Source organism: Sinocyclocheilus rhinocerous, unplaced genomic scaffold, assembly GCF_001515625.1.
Source record: "Sinocyclocheilus rhinocerous isolate Xijiao unplaced genomic scaffold, SAMN03320098_v1.1 scaffold2051, whole genome shotgun sequence".
NCBI classification, from domain to species: domain Eukaryota; kingdom Metazoa; phylum Chordata; class Actinopteri; order Cypriniformes; family Cyprinidae; genus Sinocyclocheilus; species Sinocyclocheilus rhinocerous.
In genome coordinates this window covers 597128-603370 of record NW_015662256.1, presented here as the reverse complement: position 1 = coordinate 603370, position 6243 = coordinate 597128, and the positions used below count along the sequence as shown (strand labels likewise).

The following is a 6243-nucleotide window of genomic DNA, read 5'->3' as shown; positions in this document are numbered from 1 at the left end:
TACAGCGGATCTAAAATATTCATAATTAATTATAACTAGTTATGATTAATTATTCATATTTCCCATGAGCTGATTCGTTACAGTATCTTTGGCGGCCTGACATCTCTCGCACTCACGGCACCACCGAGCCACGTCAGCTGTGAGGCGTGGCCAATAACAACGTTGCCGAACCAGCTCAGTGGTGCGGTCAATGCCCTGGTGCCCATGCCCTTGGTGGACCCGGGCCAAGACCTCAACTCGCAGGGCAAACGGAAGAACCAATTGGAAACCCTCCTCGACTCCGTCTGGGCGAAAAACACGACGATACAATACGCCCTCCCTATCCCCCAGCCGATCCCATTGACGGAGTAAATTACCGGGTCAGCCTGTTGACATATGCCCATGTCACCCTCAAAACCAGGCAACACAGAAACCACTGCCTGAGTTGCCTGTGGACGCAATTCCGCCGCGATCACCTGCTTAACCGTAGCCGGCACGTCAGTTCCCGGCAACAGCGCACTCACCTCACACTGGCCGGAGGGGTCCTGCCTCGAAAGGGCATCCGCATTTCTATTACTCCTACCTGGCCGATACTTAATAGTGAAATCAAATGCTGCAAGCTGGGCAGCCCAGCGCTGTTCAGTAGCAGCAAGCTTAGCTGTTAACAAATGGCTAAGAGGGTTATTGTCAGTATAGACAATACATTTATGCCCCAAAAGATATTCACGGAACTTTTCAGTCATGGCCCACTTGAGCGCCAAGAACTCCAACTTCATGGAGCTGTAGTTAACCATGTTGCGCTCAGTGGGCCTAAGACTGCGGCTGGCATACGCAATGGGTCGTACTCTCCCACCCTGCGCCTGGGAGAGGACTGCCCCCAAGCCACCATAGTCTACCTCTAAAATAAAGGGCAGGGAGAAATCAGCGTATGCCAACACTGGAGCCGTCGTAAGCCTAACCTTCAATTCTTCAAAGCTCTGTTGGCACTGTTCTAACCAGGCATCAGGAAAGCTCTTACCAGCTCGCACCCGGGGCTTGACATCAGCACACTCAGCCACCACCTGGTGCAGGGAAGCCGCCAACTTTGCAAAGCCCTGCACGAAACGGCGATAGTAGCTAGCAAATACTAGGAACGAGCGTAATTCAGATGCACTGGTGGGACGCCGCCACTGCGAAACTGCCTCAATCTTCCCGGGGTCAGTAGATACACCCTGAGCAGAGATCACATGTCCCAAATATTTCACCTCCTTTTGAAAGAACGCGCACTTCGCCAACTTGACCTTCAAGCCCTCATGCTCCAAGCGACCCAACACAACCTCCAACCACTCAAGGTGCTGCGAAACGGAAGAGGAGAATACCACAATATCATCCAGGTACAACAGTAGCGAACTACCCTGTTGGTCCCCAAACATCCGTTCCATCAAACGCTGAAAGGTGCTTGGAGCATTACACAGCCCAAAGGGCATACGATTGAACTCAAATAGGCCAAACGGGGTACAGAACGCGGTCTTAGGTCTATCCTTTTCAAAGACGGGGACCTGGTTGTAACCACTAACCAAATCCATAGCGAAAAACCAACCGGCCCCCGTCAAGAAGTCTAAGGACTCCTCAATACGCGGGAGGGGAAAAGCATCCTTCCTTGTCTTTGCGTTTAGTTGACGGTAGTCAACGCACATGCATAGACTACCATCCTTCTTCCTGGCAAGCACTATGGGTGACGCATACGGGCTACAACTCTCTCGGATTACGTTGGTCTCTAGTAGCTGGTTGATATGGGACTTAACAACCTCATATTCTGACGGCGGGATCCGCCTATACCTCTGACGGACGGGCACTGAATCCAACAACGGGATCTCATGTGAAATCAAATCTGTGCAGCCCAGATCACCATCGTGAGCCGAGAACACAGATTGGTATCGCTTCAGCAAAGCCCTGACCTCACCCTGCTCTCCCTGGGACAGGACAGATAAATCGACAGCTTCGATCTGTTCTTGAACCAGGGCGACCGTCTCCACAACCTGAGAGCGCACTAGAACCCTCACCGGCTCTACCTCGGTTATCCCAGCCGGCAAACTTACTACCTGAACACTATTAAGTGTTCCTAACACTGTGCCAGCGTACAGCATTACATCCGTGGTCCCTACATTAACCACAGGCAAGTAAATTGTACCACGGACTACTCTAACCAGCGCGGGCGAGGCCAGCAATCCAGCTGGCAACCCGGCCACAGGAGGCTCAAACAACACAGTTCCTTCCGCATACTGTTCAGAACACGTGGCAGGGACAAGTTTTAACATGCCACCCGGAATGCGACACGATTTACTACCCCGCAACTTAGCCTTACCAGTACGCACTACTGAGGACTGGTCCTCCGCCAGATGGCAATATTGTAATGCCTGTAACATGAATTTTGGAGCCTCCACAAAAGAGGGAGAATCAAACAAGCCAGGGCCATACTGTCCAAAGAGCTACTGGTAGCATCGACTAAGGACATTCATTCCCAGCACTCCGGGAATTTGAGTACTGATGCCCCCAGGAGGATCCCTGACCACCAAGACCCCACACTTAGGAATCAATAGGTTACACATCTCAATATCCAATTCCACGTAGCCAATGTAGGGAATTGACAAGCCATTGGCTGCACGAAGTTGGAGCCAATGGCACGATTTTAAACGATCTACACCCCACAACTGGAAATGCATTTGGAAGCAGCTTTCAGTAATTGTGGACACCATGGACCCAGTGTCAACCAAACAAGGCTACCGATACGAACAAGCAGATGTGGGCATGAAGACATTAAATGAGATAAAGCAGTACTTGAGCCGTCCTCCTCCCCAACCGCGCTTTGGCTCTGCAGCGCGGTGGGGACTAGTTTCCCGACAACGCAGGTGAGTCAGGCTGTCCACTAACAGTTTGCGACGAAGCATCTGATGAGAAGCGGGTAGATACACGCTCCCCATCGCACTCCCTAGCAAAGTGACCCGGTTTCTAATATCTTCGGCACACAATCTGGTTACAACGAGGGGATCGACTATGGGGCTGAGGGGCCTTTAAACGGGCGATACTTTGAGTCAGCGTACTTATTTGTTCCTGCTGCAACCTCAATATTTCTTTGACTTCTCCCAACTCAGACTCCCGAGATGACCTCACGGTATTCTCACGAGGTTCACCCCACACCCCATACTGAATGCCATACGCAGAAGGAAGCGAATGACTACGACCCCTTGAACTCCCTGGCATACCCTCCCGTTCCCACCGAAGCGCTTCACCCCGTACGTCTAAGAGGTTCAGAGCGGGTTGGCCTTGTACCAATTGTTTGAGCTCTCGCCGAAGAGCACTGTCATTAACATGCTCGATAAATTGGTCGCACAACAAAACTTGAGAATTTGGCATGGCATAGGGTGACTTTTGCTTCACTTGCTCCAGGAGGCCAAACAAAGCAAGGGAGAACTCCAACAAAGACTCCCCTTCTTGCTGCCTCCTAGAGAAGAAAGCCTCCTGCAAAGATACATATGATTGTGAGCAACCATACAACTCCTTTAGCACAGAAATTTTTTTGCTGGATCGTTAAGTTCATCATCTGAACGATAGCGAATCTCCTCTCTTGCTTCTCCCTCCAAATGGTCAAAGAGGAAGAATGCTTTATCGGACGCAGACATATGACGGGCCTGCATACAAGCCTGAGCCTCCTCGATCCACTCCCCAATATTAAGACTAGACCTGCCACTAAATTTTGGACACTTTCGGTCTCGTGGTACAAAAACGTATCTCTCTGGCAGGGCAGCATACTCATTACTTGACTGTGAAGTGGAAGGAGGGGGCCCAACAGCTACGGGAGGCGGCCCACTAGGACCCGGATGAGCAGATAATTGCTCTTGCTGTAACCGTTCGTTGTCTGCCCTCAGCTGAGTTACCATCTCCCTTAATTCTCGCAGTTCTTCCTCCATACTTAACCACAAATCTCACTTACCGCAAGAGAAGGACACACCGGACGCACGCTGCTGTTTTCTTTGTTTTTTTTTTGTACATGTAAACAATGTACAAACGCTTTATTCAAATTGTCACAACAAATTATTAAAACACTCAAGAGCATCAATGTCACGTATCGGATCACAATTAAACACCATATATCGGCAGCTCTGTATACTACACCAGATAAAGAATCAATTTAAGCATACTCACAAAGGAAAACAACCAATTAACAGGCACAGGCTTTCCAGCAGCAAAGGCAGGCTAGCTGAAGTGAAGATCCTATCTGTACGCTAGTGCATCCCACACACACATTCACACCCACTCACACAGAGTAAAACGTGAATCCAAACAACACTGCACTCCACACGATTGTACCATCACCAGTACTCACTACCAGCTAGCCTCCCAGCCTCGGGCCCTACAGTGCCTAAAACAAACACAAAAGAAAATTTTACATTCCATAACACAATAAAAATACATCCATCAACTTAAACCAAAAAGAAAACAATATGTATAAAGAAATAATATCACAATGTTATATTTACAACAAACAAACAGGAAACAAAATATATAGAGCAGGAAAATAACACAATGTTATTTAAATTAAACAAAAGAAAGAAAAGAAACAAAGGAAAGAAGCACAAAAGACGAGAAAATAACAAAAGAAAACAGCAGCGCCGTCCTCCTTTAACGCCGAGTGTAGACACTTCCGCCTTCTCCCGCGACTAACCAGCGCAGCGTCAGAGAAAAACCTCAGTGCAATAAAAGAAAGGGGCGATTACTAAAATATCACTTTTCCTGTGAACAAGAGAAAACGGATCGCACCTACCGAAACGGATCGTTGTGCCGCACGAATTGTACCGTTGCTCTCAACTCATAACAAGCATAGAAGCTCATGCAGGAAGACACCTTCACCGAAGAATTTTACAGCTAAGTAGTAAATAAGCACCGATTAACATCACCTGATGCTAAACGAGCAGCACGTAATACGAGCAGACACATACCTGACATGTAGTGGACAGCCTGCAACCCAACACAACGCATCAAATGGCCATTCCACGTGCATCTATACACGTGCACTCCATAGGTGCGGTCCCAGCAGTGACGTACACCAGGTGGCATAACTCCAGCCTTAAATACCCGGAAAGACAGGTTCTAATAGGCTATTGTGGATGACAACCACACGCCAATGAGGAAGGATTACGTCACCCACCTTACCACAAACTATCAGTATGCCTATAAGTTCACTTTTAGTATAGTTGCAGTACAAACTAAAAACATAGATGTAAACTAGTTGTGTACTCAAAGTTTACTACTGTTATACTTAAAGTATACTTAAAAGTATACTTTTATATACTAGAAAGTGGGTCCCAAGGAGTATTGAAATAATACGCTTACAAGTATACTACTAGTACACTGATATTTGTATAATGACTACATAAAGTATACTTAAAAATATACTTGAACTTTACTTAAGTATACTTACTAAAATAAACTTGAAGTATACTACTTTTTGGTAAGGGAAGGTTCAGTTTAAAGGCAGAGTAAGTGATTTTTCAAAAGCACTTTAGAAAACTGATTCGGGCCGAATCGCAAAACAAACTTGTAGCCAATCAGCAATAAGGGGCGTGTCTACTCGTGATGTGGAGGAGAGCGCGTTCAGTGCATGGGACGGATATTAGCTGAGCCGAGCGACAGAAAGATGGAGATGGCGGATAAAAAACAAAAGAGGAAAACGTCTGCGGAACGATAAGGTTAAGAAGTAGGACCCGTGTAAATATCGTATCAGCTTTCCAGCGCTGGAGAGAACTGAAGGAGCGGAGGCCTGCGATCGGACGCCGAGGTTGCTTTGTTTCTTCTCAATAGGTGAGTAACACCGTGTCTACAACAGCTAAAGTCTGCCTACACTGGACGCGATCAAACGACCGTTGAAAACCATTTGAAATGTGTGTCAGCACGTCATAAATAGAACCCGGCAGCAGTTTTCTGTCGGGATTTGTTGCGCCGTGCTGCTCACAGGTTCTAATAGGCTATTGTGGATGACAACCACACGCCAATGAGGAAGGATTACGTCACCCACCTTACCACATATATAACGTTATAATGAGAGCACTACTGTAAAAAATGTTGTGAATTCTTAGGGTTTCGCTGACGTTTAATTTTAACTAACTTTTAATCAAAACATAAAACATTACTTACCCTGTTTGTATCTGCGAGGCATCCGTTAAACATTTTCCCTGTGTGTTAACGTAATTATGACTGTCGAATGTCTGACTTGACTCTTGGTAATGT

At 47.1% G+C, this 6243-nt stretch overlaps 1 long non-coding RNA gene across 1 annotated transcript in view; it reads right to left on the bottom strand.

Moving 5' to 3' along the window:
• Window positions 1–5163, bottom strand: part of LOC107728002 (uncharacterized) — a 6129-nt gene extending 966 nt beyond the window's left edge. The window contains exon 1 of the long non-coding RNA XR_001638419.1: window positions 4956–5163. This is a non-coding gene — a long non-coding RNA (uncharacterized LOC107728002). The remainder of the gene's footprint in view (window positions 1–4955) is intronic.
• Between the last annotated feature and the right edge of the window lie 1080 nt (window positions 5164–6243).